At 44.4% G+C, this 18,774-nt stretch overlaps 1 protein-coding gene across 1 annotated transcript in view; it reads left to right on the top strand.

Moving 5' to 3' along the window:
- The first annotated feature begins 5,629 nt into the window (after positions 1-5,629).
- Positions 5,630-18,774, top strand: part of MAP3K12 (mitogen-activated protein kinase kinase kinase 12) — a 164,653-nt gene continuing 151,508 nt past the window's right edge. Inside the window, exon 1 of the mRNA XM_089481342.1 lies at positions 5,630-5,867. The gene's annotated coding sequence lies outside the window, so the exon portion shown is untranslated. The remainder of the gene's footprint in view (positions 5,868-18,774) is intronic.

Genomic DNA, 18,774 nt, shown 5'->3' on the forward strand with positions numbered 1-18,774 from the left:
AGAGTCTTGTAAATTGAAACCAATTGAAATGAAAACAAATAAATGACTCCCCCCCACACACAAAATGGAAGAAAGCCACCATCCCACCACACCCATTTGAGAATTTTTTGGGGTCTCATTTAAATTACCTTGAAGCGAAAGTACTTCAGCACCGTTACCATTTTCTCAAAGTTTTAGCAAAATAATGGTTACATAAAGGTTTATCACACGGGGGACAATTGGAAGTACAAAGAGTGAGTAACCTGTGATAATCCCACAATAGCGCTAATAGTTTTCACATGATGCCAAGATGAAACGTGATTAAAGTGCCATTATCCCATGAATGACATGGCAAGATCCAGCAGCAAATCATTCATGGGATTTTCCCATGAATGACTTTTTGCTATTTATTGCATAGTCATTCCCTGGTTATTCTTGGGATAATGGCTCTTGTATTAATCTCATTTTAATTGCGTTTTAATGTCAAGTCACGTGATTTTCACAGGTTTATTGCTGTTTAAACTCCTAATTTCCTCCCATGTGATAAACTCCAGTCTGTTTTAAGGCTAGTGCTGAAAACCTGAGAAGCTTAGGTTAGAAATCCAGAGCTTGGAAAAGGTCCTTGTTTGGACTGCAGCTCTGTGAATACCCCATCTAGTTTGGCCAGTGAATTATCCTGTTCCACATTGAGAAAAATAGCCACTGCTACCATTATGGGCATAATTTCTACAAAGTATGTTAAAGAATTTCAGTAAGAGGAGTAACAGTAATAAGTAGTGTCAGCAATCCACTTTTAAGGACCATCTGCACTGCAGAAATAATCCAGGTTGACACAGCTTTAACAGCCATGGTTCACTGCTTTGGTTTGTCATGGCACCAGAACTCTGATGGAGAAGGCTAAATACCTCACTAAATTAAAAATCCCAGAATCCAATAGCATTGAGCCATGGCAATTAAAGTGGAGTCAAACTACTTTATTTCTGCAGTGCAGAGGCAACCTATAGGTTAAAAATGGAGTGATGCCCCTCTTTTTCCTGCAGTATGGATTTCCTCTCTTTGTGGGTAGCTATCCCATTTAGGACCCCCCATTAGTGGTATAGTGAAACTGTTTGAGTTCAACTCCCCACTAGGATGGTCTCTGTGGCAACACTCCCACAGAATGTCCAAAATTGTGAGTGGGTGTGTTGATCTAAATTTCTAGCAGTTTTCATTTATATTAAGAACCTCTTTTGGAAAGCTGCCTCCAAATACGTTGGATTGTCACAAGAATATCTCGTAACCATGCATCACTGCTGAAAAACCATTTCCTCTCCAGTTACAGCTAAACTCATAGGGAATGGGGACAAGAGTGATAGCAGAGGGTGTCATAATCCCTGCTCATCAAAAATTCCTGGGTCTTCAACCCTGTGAACCCTGGCTCCGCTACACCACAGTCCTCCACACGTATTTGTGCACATGCCTGTGTCCACATGACGCTCTCTATTTAGGGAAGTCTGACCCAATGACATGGTACTAAGGAGCATCTCCAGAAGTTGCTTTCAGTGCTGTTGGTTGTTCTTGAGCACATGAAGCAAAAAGGAATGGAATACTTGAGCATGTTCCCAGCTCCACAACTTTCCCACCCTCAGTTCTTTATTTCATTTATATGCATCCTTTCTCTCAAATGGGGATCTAAGGCAGCTCCGAGAAAGAATCACTAAAAGAAACAGAACCATATATTTTTTTAAAAAAAAAACAACTGAAATCACCATATAAAACAGTATGGAATTGTTTAAAGGGTACAAAAAGTTTAAAAAGGAAAATAAAACACCTCCAACCTCTTTCTCTCACACACAGACAGGCACATATATAGGGAGGGGAGGTTGATTATTAGGAGGAAAGATTTTATTGTGGCTTGTGATTTCCTGATAGCTTTGAGAGCATACATGCACCAAATTTAACTGCTAAATTAGATTGTCTTAGCGGATGACGCCAAAAAGATCCATTTAGTTTAGCACTGTGTTCCTACAGAGGCCAGGTCAGTGCCAACAGAAAGCTCAAAAGCAAGGGATGGAAGGCAACAACTTTCCTCTGTTTGTTGCTCTCAGCTTTGTGTATTAGTTGGGATTAACACAAGACAACTTGTGTCACTTACCTAGAATGACCAGCAGCCTCCAACAGACTAATACATGTATCCAGTATGAAACTTGCATGATCATTTGTGTTAGTCAAGCCATATGTTCCTTATAATCTAGGATGATGCATTTGTCCCTATGGATTACCCAGTTGCTCTGAGGTGTGGCAGAGGACGCTGTATTGTCAGCCATCTTGAAATAATGGTGGAATTCATGTTAGTCTGTAGAATCAGTACGCAGAGAGATCTTGTAGCACCTTTCAGACTAACTGAAAGAAAGAAATTGGCAGCATGAACTTTTGTGGACTTCAGTCTACTTCCCAATGCATCTGAAGAAGTAGACTGAAGTCTACGAAAGCTCATGCTGCCAATTTCTTTTAGTAGGTCTCAAAGGTGCTACAAGATCTCTCTACATCTTGGAATAAGATTCTCCTGTCAGTCTTTCTACCATGTTTCCCCGAAAATTTATTTTTCCTCAAGAAGACATACTATGGCTTATTTTCAGTGGATGTCTTATTTTTATTAAGTATGGTACAACAATCTATATTTATTTAAATATAGTTAAGTTGTCTTCTGGAACATTGTCATAACTCTCCATACCCAGAATTCCATCCTGAATTTCTTGCGACTCCATTTCCTTTAGAACAGTGGTTCTCAACATTCCTAATGCCCCAACCCTTTAATACAGTTCTGCAAGTTGTGGTGACCCCAACCATAACATTATTTGTGTTGCTACATGCAAATATGTGTTTTCTGATAGTCTTAGGCGATCCCTGTGGCAGGGTCGTTCAACCCGCAAAGGGGTCCTGAACCACAGGTTGGGAACCACTGTTTTAGAACCATTGGCCCCAATCTTTCCGCTTCCTTACCACCCCCTTCTATTCCACACTGGGCCTATCACTATCTCTTATTTTCGGGGTATGGCTTATATTGTGCAAATGCTTAGCAATCCTGCTATGGCTTATTTTATGGGTATATCTTATTTTGGGTATTGCCTAAAGCAGAAAACTTTTACTTTATTACAGCCATTTGGCCAGCACAATTACAAAATTCCAATTTAAAACACAACATAGGTTCATGTACAGGCAGACTGGAGAGTATAAACAAATGATAGTTTATAAAAAGTAAGGATAAAAAATGATAGGGCTGCACGATCAGGCAAACACACAACAATGAATAGGCTGCCATCACCTCGCAAACAACTCTATCATATTGTGTAATAGAGCACCACATTCAAGACATAAAGCAGAAAAAAATGCCCTAAAGTGGTCCTGTTTGTACCTCAAGTAACTAATCCCAAAGAAAGAAAACATTTCTGTCCTCAACATCTCAACTGATTCCTCCCATAATCAGTTCCTTCATAAGAAAGGTGCTCCAATCCTGGTCAAGACTATTCAAAATGAAGCCCCCCTGAATTCAGTGGGATTGGTCCCCAGGGAAGCGTGTTATCAGATTGCTGTTTTGGCAGCCCTTTTCTTTCCTTGCCCCGTTTCTGCTCAGGGATGTCCATTCTCAGAGTGTGCCTGTGTGCCTTCAAGCCCTGGCTACACAATATTCCAAATGTGGTTGCTGGCACACAAAAAGAGTCAAACAAACTTTGCAAAACATTTTCAAACGACACTGCATGCAAACGGAAGCCAACCAAACGCAATCGTGAGACATCCCAGGAATAGCTGAATTAGGAAAAAATACTGAATTTATACATCCTTTTCCACTGCGAATTTGCAGTCACATTTGCGTTACCATGAAATGCATCTCCAGCTCAGCCATGGGATTACTATCGGCCATGGGATCTTGTCCTCCCTGCGCATGCGCAAACACGTTAATTCAAAGTCGAGAAGCTGATGAGTACATACTCGTGTGATGATTTCATTTGCATTTGCATTGCTTCTTCTTTCGGATGGATGCTGTGTTTGTCTGTGTGCGTGATAAGCTACTACGTAATTTCTTTCATTTTCGGATTGCCCCCCTTGCTTCTTCTTTCGTGACAGTGATACATTCCTCTGTTTGAAAAAGTCCAAAGTCTACATGCACCTCCTCCTCTGCTGGTTAGGAGGAGGGAGCATGGGTGAGGGGGGGAATAGGTGTGTAGGGGCAGGTGCCCGATATGCCCAAACAGGACCAACCACCTGCCTGTGGCATTTTAAAGAACAAGATGGGCTCCTTCCCTTTCCAGCTGGACTGAAGGCAACACTGATGAACATCCTTCCATCACAGGTGGGAGCAGGAGGCTCAAGCAGGGGGCTCAAGGCAAGCCATGGCACCATATCCTCCAAGGTCTTGCTTCTGCTCCCCAACTTTATGAGCCTGAGGCAGGTGCTTCTGGTCACTTTGGAGGCATGCTATTTAAATGACTCATGCGTCCTAAGAGGCTGGAAGCTGTGCCAAAGACACGTTCCAGTCCTAGGGACTGTAGTGCAGCTTTGGCGCAGCTTCTGGCCTCTTAAGATGCGTGTGTCATTTAAACAGCATGCCTCCAAAGTGACCAAAGCAGCTTTATTTTGGCCTGTCTGCACAGGCCCAAAGCTCCTCAGGGTCACCATCCCTACCACCACCTCTCCCCTCCCTGCTTTGCCCCACCTGGGTGCTTTGCCTTTAAAGAGCTGCCCTTCTGCCTCGTGGCATCCCCACCTCTGGTGCTACCCAGTCTGAATGGGGAGGCTGAGGGGGCTGCCAGAGGAGGGCAGCCAAAGGGGTGTGCTTGGCCCTCTCCTTCACTTCTGCAATGCCAGAGGCTGCTGCCAGAGCAATGAAGCCAGGAGAAGCTTGTGCTGCCTTCCTCAACTGAACAGCAGGAACAGGGCCCAACGGGTGGTGGCCTCTTCTGGGATGTCACCTGGGGCAGTCTGCAACACACACACACCCCAGTGATGCTACTGCCTCCTCAGCCCCCAGGATGACCAGATGCCATAACTGCAAAGGAGGACCTGGTGCCACAATATGTAGGACAGTCAAGAAAAATGGAGGACATGACTGACTAGAAGCTCAAGACACTCACTGGCATGTAAATTCACACTTCTTGGTCCTATTCCAAATGGAGGGCCTTTTGGAGAACCTCCTCGACAGAATGCTGAGAGGGAGGGTGTGTCCTGGAAAAGGAGGACCTCTGGTCCCCCTGGATGCCCACCTCCTGCCAGTCCCTGGAGTGAGAAGAGAAGAGAGGGAAGAGAGAGAGAGAAGGAAGAGAAGAAAGAGAAAAGATAGGTCAAAGAGAGGAGAGAAGAAAGGAAAGAAAACAGAGAGGGGGAAGAGGAATAGGAGAGGAGAGAAAGAAGGAGAGAGAGAGAGATGAGAAAAGAGAAAGAAGAGAGGTCAGAGAGAGGAGAGAAAGATGAGAGAGGAGGGAATAGAGCAGAGAGAGAGAGAGGAGAGAAGGGAGGGGAGGGGAGGGGAGGGGAGGGGGTGAGGCGTGGGTCCAGTCCCTGCTTGGCCTTTCGGGGGGGAGGGGGAGGGGGCGGGGCCAGGCCGGGGCTGGCACTGAGAGAGAGGAGCCTCCTCCCCAAAAGAGAGAGAGAGAGAGAGAGAGAGAGAGAGGGAGGACGCTCTGGCGGGGCTGGCGGGCGCCTCGCCTTGGCCAAGGAGGAGGAGGAGGAGGAGGAGGCTGCTCCTCCTTCCAGCTGCTGCTGCTGCTGCTTGTGTCCGGAGGAGCACCGTGATGCTGAGCCAGAGGGGACCCGGCTGAAGGAGAGCCAGAAGAACAGGAGGAGGAAGAGGAAGAGGCGCTTTTGTTGCTGCAGCTGCAAGAAGAGGAGGAGGAGGAGGAGGCGAGGAGGAGGTAAGGGAGGGCAGGGAGATGGTGGCAAGGAGGAGGAAGAGGAGGAGGAGGAAGGCTGGCCTAGGTGGCCCTCTCCTTCCCCATCCCCCTCTCCCTTGTCTCCTTTCCTCACCCTCTGATGCCACTTGAGGCCCCCTTCTCCTCCTCCTCCTCCTCCTCCTCCTCCCCCCCATTCCTTCCCCAGATGTGCCTTTTTTGTGGAGGAGGCCGAGAGAAAGAGGCTCCCGCTGCCCTCTCAGGGATGGCCGGTGTCTGCTGGCGAGGAAGGGACCGGGATGGAGGGAGGAGGAGGAGGAGGGATGGAGCGGAGGCTGCCCTCTCTCTTTGCCCCTGGTCCCCCTACGCCTCCTGGGATGCTGGGGAGAGAAAATGGATCAAAGAGGAGGCCAATGCGTGGAGGGCTCTCATTGATCACCCCCCCTCTCTCTCGTGTGGACTCCTTTCCTCCCTTTCCCCCCGCCCTGCTTTTGCCCAAGGCCAGAGATGCTGGCGACAGAGGCAGAGGAAGGCTGAGAGGGAGGGATGGAGGATGGAGGGAGGGAGGGATGCGGATGCTTCAAGGCCACAATGACTGAGGATGCTTTCCTGGCTTTGCCCTCAGAAGCAGCCTCCTCCTCCTCCTCCTTGGAGGCCTTATGGAGGAGGATCTGATGGATGGAGATGGGAGGCAGGCAGGGAAGGATGGAGAGCAGCAGATGGGCCCAGTCCTAGTCCTCCCTGTGGGATCAGAAAAGGAGGAGGAAGGGAGGAAGGAAGGAAAGGAGGAAGCAGCTGGGAGAGAGGGAGGGAGGCAGGGGGAGGCTGACCCTGGCAGGACCAGGCTGGCAGCAGGGATGCTGTTGGCATACTATCCGGCACCTCAGCCTTGCAAGAGATGGTACAGCCAGGCCTCCTCCATATTCACAATGATTGATCCACAGTCAAGCATCCACAGCTTGAAAATATTTACACACACACACACACACATATATATTCCGAAAAGCAACCCTTGATTTTGCCATTTTATAGAAGGGTCATCATTTTATTATGCCACCATAGTCAATAGGACGAGAGCCTCCGCAGATGAAATCCACACAGGTCCCCTGGGAGCAAAGGAGGATCCCAATGGCTCTTTCCTTCGTCCTGACTGCCAGTTGAGGACCTCAAGGGGGCCAGCCTTTCAATGCTGCCTGAAAATCAGAAATGTTTTTTATGGGGAAATGGCAGCTTTAACCTGTGAGATGTTTCAGGTTGGCTGTGGTCACTTTAATAGAGAGGAAAGGCACCCGTCACAGCTTTAGAGGCAGACATGTCCCTCACTTCATAGCTTCCTGCTCTTGGTCTCACTCAGAATTCATGTTTTAGGTGGACTGTCCCATCATTCAAATGGTGGTTTGAGGATTTCCTCCACCACCACAATGGTCCTATGTATTCAAAATGGCTAAAGCAAATTAGAATCTAAATACCCTAAACTAAAGGCACCAGATCCTATCTGATTGTAGAAGTTAAGCAGGGTCAGCTCTGGTTAGTACTTGGAAGGAATACCAGGCTACATTTCAGAGGAAGGAACTGTCAAAACCACCTCTGAGTATTCAGTGCCTGAAAAAACCCTATGAAATCCATTGGGTCACTATAAGTCAACAGAGGACCTGAAGGCATGTGTGTGTAATAATAATAAATAAAATAAAAACTTTATTTATATACCGCCCTTCGAAACATCAGGGCGGTTAACAACAATAACAACATATATCCAATTTAGATTAAAAACAATGCAATTAAAACAATAAAAGAACTTGTGCCAAATCACAAACTACTAACAGAGGGGGGGAGGGGGCTCTCAGGGCAAAGAATCAGGGGTAAGCCTACTTGAAGAGGAACGTTTTCAGCCCCTTCTTAAATTGGACCAGGGAGGTTGCTGAACGGAGCTCAATGGGCAGCGAGTTCCAGAGGGTAGGGGCCGAGGTGGAAAAGGCCCTTCTGGTGGTATTAACTAATCTAGCCTCTGGAACTCTTAGCAATTGCTGCCCGGTGGATCTGAGTGTGTGAGGCGGATTGTACGGAGAGAGGCGGTCCTTTAAGTACTCTGGGCCCAAGCCATTTAGGACTTTATAGGTTATAACCAACACCTTGTATTGCGCCCAGAAGCAAATAGGCAGCCAATGTAGGTCTTTTAAGACCGGTGTTATATGACTGGTCCTAGGTATGTTAGTGACCAGTCTTGCTGCCATATTTTGCACTAATTGCAGCTTCCGGGTATGGTACAAGGGTTGCCCCATGTAGAGCGCATTGCAGAAATCCAACCGAGAGGTTACCAGAGCATGTACCACTGTTTCTAGGTTCCCCCCGGCTCAGGTAGGGACGCAGCTGGCGTATCAGCCGAAGCTGATAGCAGGTGCTCCTGACCGTTGCATCCACCTGAGATGTAAGGTGGAGTGACGAGTCAAGGAGCACCCCCAGACTGCGTACAGAGTCCTTCACGGGAAGCGTGATCCCATTCAGGACAGGTGGAACCACCGCCATCCCTGGGCCAGGAGAACCTATCACGAGTACTTCCGTTTTCTCTGGATTCAAGCTGAGTCTGTTTTCCCTCATCCAGCCCATTACCGACTCCAGACAGGCCATGAGAGGAGAGATGCCATCCCTGGTCACTGCATCAGTCGGAGACATAGAGAAAATTATTTGGGTGTCATCAGCATACTGATAACCCCGCACCCCATGTCTCCGGATGATCTCTCCCAGCGGTTTCATGTAAATGTTAAAAAGCATGGGAGACAGAATGGCTCCTTGAGGGACCCCAGATGTTAGGGGTCTCTTGTCGGAGCACACGTCTCCCAGCTGCACCATCTGGAACCTCCCAGAGAGGTAGGACCGGAACCACTGGAGCGCAGTGCCCCCAACTCCCACCTCTGCCAGGCGCTCCAGAAGGATACCATGGTCTATGGTATCGAAAGCCGCTGAGATGTCTAAGAGCACCAACAGGGACACGCTTTCCCTGTCAATGCCCAGACGGAGGTCATCGACCAAGGCAACCATGGCAGTCTCAATCCCGTAGCCCGCCCAAAAGCCGGTTTGAAATGGGTCTAGATAATCCGTTTCATCCAGGATCGATTGTAGCTGGATCGCAACCGCCCTCTCGATCACCTTACCCAAAAATGGCAACAGCGATACAGGCCGATAATTATTATGCATCAGGGGGTCAAGGGAGGGCTTTTTAAATAAAGGTCTTACAGTGGCCAATTTTAGATTCGATGGAAATTGTAGACACACAAACACATTTACTTGACCTATAAAGTTGGGGGAGGATGACAAAGATCTTCTTTCTCTCTCCTTGTTATTGCTGCAATTTAAATGACTCTAAGAATGGGAGTTGATGGATCGCAAAATGGTGTTGAGGGTTCATAAATTCACCTTAAGTGGATTTGACAGGGTTGGAGGAGAGGAGAATCCTCCTCTCTTCTCTTTCCTGCACAAACTATAGGAACAGGGAGAGGGATGTAGGCAGGCAATGCCTCTGGGGTCATACAAGTCATGTCTCATAGTGGAGCAGATTTATGTCCTTCCAGCAACCACATCTCCATTCCTCTTCTTCATCCATCTGCCTCATTTTGACAGCCTTCCTACGAAACCTTAAGTAGCTTTTCTTCCACCCATTCACTTTCCTTTTTGATGGAAGAGGGAGGCATCCCACAGCATCAGATGCTATGAAGCACAATTGCCAGATTAGGGTTGCTAAAACAGAATGTGGATGGTACAGACCCTTGTTTGGCCACAGATTTCCAGTATGACCTTGGGAAAGTCACTTATCCCCTGTAGGCCTCCAGCCTCCACATCAGCCCTGCCCCATCCATGTATATATGTGTTGAGGAGTTCTGAACTGTACCACCATGGAGAACACAGATTTTGTTCAGCTGCTGCAGCAATGAGGTCTTGGTGTGTATTTCTGTCTGTAGATTTGCTGAAACTTAGCCGTATTAAAAACCAGGGTAGAGAATGAAAACAATCTCCATTTCGTGGCATTGTCCAGTAAGGAGCACTATGCATCTTTCTCCCCCATTACGATGGTCTGGTGAGATGCAAAAGGAATTAGACCATGCAAATCCTTTGAATTAATAAAGAGATGCTCAGATGCACTGGACAGGAGAGGAAGGACTAACAAGTCTTATGGCATTGCCGTGCCAGCTTTCACCTTTTTTGCCAATTTGGGTTAGACTCCTCGTAGAGAAATACTCTCCTTGAAATTCTTAAAGGTCCGTGTCAGATATCTGGGTACCCAAACGACCAGCATTTTAAGACTTTCCCTCCTCCATCTCTGCAGCATCCTCCCTGCCTTCGTCTCTAAATCAGTACTAGCTATATTTAACTCATCTGAGAGATTTGCTATGTGGTCACAGAATATAATGTTAGAGACATACCATAGAACATAGAGTGGTAGAAGAGCTGCTTTGCACGTAAAAGCCACCACTCCCCCCCCCCCGCCATAAAGCCCTGCCATCTCCAGTTAAAGGAGTGAGATGGAAAGGTGATGGGAGAGACCTTCTGTGCCTCAAATATGAGAGAGCTGCTGCCACTCAGGAGCAAGGATTCACTATTCTTCTACATTCTTGCAGATTCATACCGAGGGTACTTGTATGATCTCTGCTGTTTAGGAGCTTTTCTACTTCTTTCATAGCTGCCCTCCCCATTCTTAGTCTTCAGCTGATTTCTTGACTGCAGTTCCCATTCTGATCCATGTTTGATCCAAGGTATAGTAACTGGCCTGGAAATATCCCCTAACACTTTATCTCTGTCTGTTGTCTGTTGATCAAAGTGTTCAAAGGGTGTGAAAAACTAACACAGGATGTGGAAATTCCTAAACTCCTTATTTCTAAACCTAGCCTGGGTTAAGAATCATGTGGTCCTCCAGAGATTGCTAGGATGTGACTTCCATCATCCTTCAACCTTGGCTAAAATGGCCATAGCTACTAAGAGTTGCAGTCCAGACATCTGGGAGTGGACTGCATGGACTGCATGATTCTAACCCCACTATATCCTGCCCAAGTTAGGTTCAGTTAAAGAACAGTTTAAGACATGTCTGCAGAGAGACACTTTATTTTTCTCAATTTACCTTGATGGTTGCCAAATTCAAGCCTTCTGATTAAAGAACACAGAATTTTGCTCTGAATTTAGCTCATGTTGCTTTATTATTCCCCATTTCCATTAAAGCAGAAAAACTAAGGGGTCATCATCAGCAGAAGAACAGAGTTGGAAGAGACCCCAAGGGCCATCCAATTTAACCCCATTTGCCTTGTAGGAAGACACCATCAAAGCTCTCTCAACAGATGGCCATCCAACCTCTGTTTAAAAACCTTCAAATAAGAAGACTCAATCATATTATACTGTTGAACAGCTCTTACTGTCAGGAAGGTCTTCCTAATATTTAAGTGGAATCTCTTTTCCTGTAACTTGAATCCATTGCTCCATGTCCTAGTCTCCGGAGCAGCCAAAAACAAGCTTACTTCATCCTCAATATGACATCCCTTCAATTATGTAAGCTTGGCTATCATATCACCCCTTAACCATCTCTTCTCCAGGCTAAACACACCCAGGTCCCCAAGCCTCTCCTCATAAGGCATGGTTTCCAGACCTTTCACTTTTTTGATTGCTCTCCTCTGGACCGGCCTGTCAACATCCTTTTTGAATTGTATTGCTCAGAACTGGACAAAATATTCCAGGTGATGCCTGATCAAAGCAGAATAGAGTGGCACTATTATTTTCCTTGCTCTAGACACTGTACTCCTATTGATTCAGTTTAGGGTCATATTGGCTTTTTAACTGCTACATCACACTGTTGACTCATGTTTTAACTTGTGGTTTACTAAGAACCACATATGTTTCAAATAGTAGGTTCCAGGTTCTATCTTGCCATCCTTAGTGTGAAAAATGATAGGCAAAAAGCCTGAGAAAGACACTTTCCCAAGACTCTGGAGAGATGTTGCTACCCCTAGAGAAAGCACAGTGTGTTAAAGCCACCTAGACAGTTGTTCTGATTCACTATAACTCACATCCTTATTTATTTATTTATTTATTTATTTATTACATATCTAGCCTGCCTTTCTTCCAAGGATATCAAGGTGGCATACACACTAGTCTTCCTTCCCACTTGATCCAGGTGAGGTAGGTAAGGCTGAAAGAGAGAGTTACTGGACCCAAAGCCATCTTTGCTCAGTGAGACTTAGAACCTCTGTCTCCTAGGGGTTGAAACTGGGCAAGCCACAAGATGACGTTGGATTTCAACTCCTTGCAGTGAAGTATGCTGCGAGCTGCAGTCCAACAACATCTGGAAGGCCACACAGTTTTCAATCCTACTATAACCATTACCACATCAGTACAGAATATATCATGATGTAGTGCCAGTTTTGTGTAGTGGTTTGAACATTGGACTGTGACTCTGAGAGACCAGGGATCAAATCCCTGCTCAGCCATGGGAACCCACTGGGCAAGGTGACATTCTCTCAGCCTCAGTGGGTTCCCACTGAACAAATCTAGCCAGAAAAAGCCCATGATAAATTCATTTTAGGGTTGCAGTAAGTCAGAAACAACTTGAGGGCACAAAAAACACTACAGAATAGAAACCAAACACTCTGACCATGGAAATTTATTACCGAGTCAAGCTTGGTCCAAGACAAATGAAAAATATATACACACACAAACATGAGCTTTAATCCCATTGGAAAGATTTCCTGCATAGATTTCATTGTAAGAACTGGACAAGGCCACTCTTGTACAGGAATTGTTCTTGATGGTCATGTGCTCCATATAATTAGATCTATTTATCTATGTTATGGGAGGGCAAAGTGAAGCCATGCAGATGTTAAGAGACCACAGCTCTGTGCAGTCTTAGACAGAATAGCCCAGTGATAAGGGATTATGGGAGTTGCATCTGAAGAGCTGCACAATTACCACACCTGGTCTGTGTATTTAGGTCATTTATGCTGTCCTTCCTCCAAGCAGCATTCAGCAGAATATACATGGATTGCCCCTTTTCCCATTTGATCTTCACAGCAACCTTGTGAGGTAGACCAGGTTCAGTGACGGCAACTTGCCCAGAGTCATCCAGGGAACTTCAGGTTTATGAAGGTAATTGAGCTTGGTTTCCCCAGCCCTAGTCTGATGCTCCAGAACACTGTTATCACCCTGCCAAAATCTCCCACCTGAGTCTGCACCTTAGCTGTTCTTCATGGGAAGGCTGCCTCTTCTGTGAACACATTCCCTCCTAAAACCCATAATTTAATCTGAGATTGGCCACACGATTTCAAGCCTCATTCTCCATAAGGGCTAGAATCTTGCTCTTAAAAAGTAAAGGAAGGGGTGAAGAGATAAAATTCTTGGAATACATAGTTCGCATGTTGCTGCTAGTTGCTAAATCAGGAGGGTATGCATTCACTTTCTCTTATCCCACATGTCCCATGAGGCCACCTATTTATTAATTTGGTGGAATCCAATGAGGATCAAGTTACCAAATATTTGCATAGCCACACCTGCTCATCTGCATATCTCATTCCAAGTTCTGTTTCTTAGTCACTCCATAGATGTGGGGAGATAAGTCTGGGAAGACGTTGGGACACAAATGAAGTAAATATATTTTTGCCCTCCAGATTTTAATGGGCTGCACTTTTATTGGTCACCTTTGGATATGCTGGCTAGGGCTGATGGGAGTTGTTAACTAACAACATCTGAAGAGCCACATATTCCCAATCTCTATTTTAGTAACTGCCTTATGTACTGGGATCACAGAGAAAAGGAAACAATAGTCAGTGAGTGATTAGAGTTGAACAGAAGATCCCAAGTCCTGGCCATAGACATAGCCTTTAATTGCCCACCACTGCTACATACTGTACATCAACTGGCAGAGCTATCACCACTTCCCAAAGTAGATGGGTGGAGGGTTGTTTTTGATTATTTGCTCCTTGACAAAATGATCGTGTCCAGAGTTGTTCTGTGCAAGGGGAAGGCCTGGCATTGAACAATATTTGTTGTTGATAATCGACATCAAATCATCTTCCACTTATAGCAGGGGTGGGCAAAGTGCAGCCTGAGGGCCCCATATGGCCACATGGCCATTTTTGTGCCCATTAGATTTTGAACCCCTGAAGTTCTAAAGAGAGACCTTTTTAAAAATCCAAAACATGACAAAAATGCCCCCAGAGGTATTTGGGGGCAAAATGTTATTTGTTTATTTATTTGATGGGACCAAGTGCTCCCACTAAAGGCCTCCAAAATCTCCTATGAGGTTAATGGAGACCTCTAACCTTCCACAGCTGCCCACTTATGGCAACCTTATGAATGAAAGACCTCCAAGTTACCCTATCATCAACAGCTCTGCTCAGGTTTTGCATACTCAGGGCTGTGGCTTTCTTGATTGAGTTTATCCAACTCAAATTTGGCCTTCCTCTTTTCCTACAATCTTCTACCTTATCAAGCACTATTGTCTTTTCTAGTGAGCCATGTCTTCTCATGATATGGCCAAAGTACCACAGTCTCAGTTTAGTCACCTTGGCTTCTAGGGAGAGTTCAGGGTTGATTTTTTTTATTTATCTTTCTTTTTGGCAGTCTGTGGTATCTGCATAACTCCTACAACACCACATTTCAAACTGGTCTACCTTCTTCCTATCAGCTTTCTTCACTGTCCAACTTTCACAGTCATACAAAGAAATTGGAAATACAATGACATGGACAATCCTAATTTTAATATTAAATTATATATCTTTACACTACAGGATCCTATTTAGTTCCTTCATAGCTGCCCTTCCAATGTCTCTACCTAGTTTAAATAAGTAGTACAGTAGGCCCTTGGGGTTTGGTTCCAAGACCCTGCATGGATACCAAAATCTGTGCATGCTCAAGTCTGATTATATGTTTGTTGTTGTTATGTACCATCAAATAATTTTTGGTTTAATTTATGGCAACCCTAAGGCAACCTGATCATGGGGTTTTCTTGACAGGTTTCTTCAGAGGGGGGTTGCCAATTCCATCCTCCAAGCTGAGAGTGTGTGGCTTCCCCGAGATCACCCAGTGGATTCCTATGGCCGAGCAGGGATTCTTACCCTGTTCTCCAGTAGCTCAAACTACTACACCTTGCTGGCTCTGATTATATATAATGATGTAGTAAAATGGTGTCCCTTATTTAAAATGGCAAAATCAAGGTTTGCTTTCTGGAATTAAAAAAAATATATATTATCAAGTTGTGGGTGGTGATATCCTTGCATGCAGAGGGCCGACTGTATATAGATTATATTGTGGAACCCCATCTCTGTCTTGAGCTAGGGACTGAGTGTAAACACTCTGGCATTTTGCTTTAATTGCGTGGCAACAATACCTTCTGGGTTAATTAAAACCACCAAGGTGTATATGTGTACATATGTTCAATGTTTGCTGTTGAAGGATTGGGCATATTGTGAGCATTGTCTAGGCAAGACTGTAGTCACAGGCTCCCGTGTGAACAGCAAATGCCCTCCCCATGTCTTGGTCTCTGATTTCAGCTTCCACCTGAACCATTTCCTTTTGTCATTCTAGCTGTGACAGTGGAATAAGAACCTTGAAGGAAGGGGGTTTCCTGCTGTGATTGCTTTGAGATTTGCATTTTTATGGTCTTGCTCAATTGGAAACAAGGACTGGTGGATCTTACCTGTGGTCTTCCAATGTGATGCTACTTGAAAACCATGTCCAATCCATTCTTGACTTTTAGGCTGCGTTCTGCGTATGGATGGACAGAATCTGATCGATTTTTATGATGAAAATTTACTTGGCAAGCCCCAGATGTCTCTGTCCCCATAAGAACTTCACTGGTTTGCCAGCGTTCTTTGCGCTGCCAATTCTCAACAGCCAGTAGAATTATGATGCGTAAAGAAAGGAGAGAGGAAAGGCTGGTGATTGGTTAAGTGGCTTCTCGCGTCACAATGGCCTCACCTCATATTCACCTGACTGTTGACATCAAGCTGGCACAACCTACAGTAGCGGAGAGTCCCAATTGTGGGGAAGTGGTAGAAGGAACCACATCTGCTAGCTGGTGCCTGGAATGAAAAATACTGTTCAGTGGTTAAGATGGCAATACAATTTGCCTTGTGTGACAGGAATCTTGTGATATATATGTCTGTGTATGAGAAAGAATTCAAAAACATATGTTTATTAGTCTGGGAAATTGGTATGCAAAGGGATCTTGTTGTACCTTTGATAGCACAAACTTTCATAGACTTGAGTCTGCTTCCTCAGATGTATATGAGAATGAGAGAGAGAGGTGTTGCATCAGCTTCTGCAGTCTAGTGCCATCCATATACAGTGGGCCCTTGGTATCTGCTGGGGTTTGGTTCTAGGACCCCCCCCCCCCCCCGGATACAAAAATCCATGGATGCTCATGTCTTATTAAATATAATGGTATAGTAAAATATTGGAAAATAGCTGTTTCATGTAGATTTTGCATGGAAGATGGGGTGCAATGAATTTTGAAGATTGTAGGGGCTACCAATCGGTGTCATTGCCAACTGCATGCCCATTCATCAAGTAATCTGTTCCTGGAATAAAGAATGGACTGGTCATCTGGGCCAGCTGAGTTAGACTGCTGTAATGAAATACACTAAGGGCTGTCCTTGAAAAGTGTTTGGAACCTACCACAAGTGCAAAACATGGCACACTAACTATAGTATCATGTGCACTTTAGCGACTATACACTTCTGGCCTTGAAACAACTACCCTAGTTTACAGTTTGTTGCTGTACCCAATTTAAGGTGCTTTTGATCCACATACCCACCAACTGCTTCAATTTGGCAGGAATGGTCCTGATTAATCCTCTGTCATCCCACATTTTCAGCTGCATTTAAAATGTCTTGGTTTCTCTCTCCTCTCCCCACTTTCCCACTTTGTCCTCAGCTTAGTTCAGCTGCTGCAAACTACGTTCAGGGTGCAAAAATAGTTTGCACTCATTAAACTCAACGGTGGGGACAGGAGAAGACACATATCCATGATCCATGTGGAAAATCTATGCAGCAAAACTGCTTTGTTATCTATATTAAAAGCTAAAAACATGTAGAGGAGGACAAGAACAGAAGGAGCAGGGAAAGGGGTGTGCTCCTCTCCTCTTGTTGTTATGTAAACTGAATAACATAATGCCTTACAGGGCTAAGCTTCTCTTTGGCCAGTACCTGTATTAGGATTTAATAGTTGACCAGAGATGGGAAAGTTAATGGGAAAGGGTTCAGGTGTTTAGTTAATAATTAATAACCTCAAAAATCTAAAGACATGGCTGTGTTAGTTTGGACAATTAGCATACAAGGGATCTTGTAGCACGTTTGAGACTAACCGCAAGAGAGAACATGGGAGCATTTGAGGAAGTAGGCTCAAATCTATGAAAGCTCATGCTACCAACTATTCTCTTTCAGTTAATCTCAAAGCTGTTACAAGATTTGCATACCAAAAAATCTAGTTCAGTTGCATTTATGTTAGATGATTTTAACCCTTATGTTGCATATACATTTAAATTAAAATATGTGCTAAAACTTTTATTACAAGTTGAATCATCTTTATCTGAAATGCTTGGGGACAGATCCATTTTGGATTTTGGGTTCTTTTAAATTAGTTTTTAAAATACCTGTATTTGAATATATGTACATAATGAGATATGTTGGGGATGATAACTAAGTCTAAATACAAAATTCATTTATGTTTCATATATACCTTATACACATAGCCTGAAGGTAATTTTATTCAATGTTTTAAATAACTTTCTGCATGAAACAAAGTTTGTGTGCATTGAACCATCAGAAAGCAAAGCTGTCATTTCAGCCACTTGTGAATTTTTTTTATTTTATATATTTATTTATTTTAGTATTTCAGATTTTGGAATTCTAGATAAGAGAGTCTCAACCTCTATAGTGAAGATGAAAAATGTCATCCATGACATTACTCCATTCTCCATCTCTGTATTGAGCATGGAAGAGACGGAAACAACTACACAAATCCTATTTTTCACCTACCCTATCAAACACCCTATCAAATTTCCTTGCTTTCTTTTTGTCCCTCGTGATCTCATCTCCTTAACCTGTGACCTTTCTGTAGTTTACTGATTCCCATGTGGATCCCACCAAAAGTCTCAAGGATAACTTCAAAATTCAGTTCCTGGAACAGATTGGGAGATGTCCAGTGTAGAAAATAGAAGGACCACCCGAATGCAGCTCTCTTTTAAGGATTATTATTATTAATTATTGTTTTAAAAATCTGTTAACTTTGGAATTAATGAAATTAAATACTCTAATCATCAATAAGAATAAGGATGCCATTGACCAGGGGTAGGCAACCCTTTTGAGCCGGGGGCCGGGTTGCTGTCCCTCAGACAACTGGGGGGCCGAAGCCAAAAAATAAATAATTAAATAATTTTTAAAAAATTAAATAAATAAATAAACCGGGACAAATGTAGGACAAAATTTTCAAATGGAAGACACTTTTTAAATAAAAAATGGAGGACACGTGAAAAAATTTGCTGATTTTTAAAAAAATGTTAAGATAAATGCATGTTTCTGAGGCTTCTATAGACAATTGCCCCACCATGCCCCTCGTGCGAGACGCCAAAGGCCCCGGTGGCAATTGGTGGCAGGACTGGGCTAGGGCCGGTCCCAAGGCCTCGCCGGGCCACATCTGGCCCGCGGGCCGCAGGTTGCCTACCCCTGCCATTGACCTTTATTAAAACACTTCATGGATGGTTTTTTGTAGGTTTTTCGGGTTACGTGGCCATGTTCTAGAAGAGAGAGAGGTATATCTAGATGTATGATTGTTTAACAGAATCTGTATTATGTTCCATCTCCTCTTAGATGGAGTGCTCTGTAGTCCCAGTTATTATTGCTTTGGAATCCTACATCTTTATCAATGACTTGGGTGATGGAATAGAGGGCATCCTTATAAA

This window comes from Sceloporus occidentalis, unplaced genomic scaffold (genome assembly GCF_023333645.1).
Source record: "Sceloporus occidentalis isolate IW3139 unplaced genomic scaffold, rSceOcc1.0.p SCAF_1, whole genome shotgun sequence".
In the NCBI taxonomy this organism is placed as follows: domain Eukaryota; kingdom Metazoa; phylum Chordata; class Lepidosauria; order Squamata; family Phrynosomatidae; genus Sceloporus; species Sceloporus occidentalis.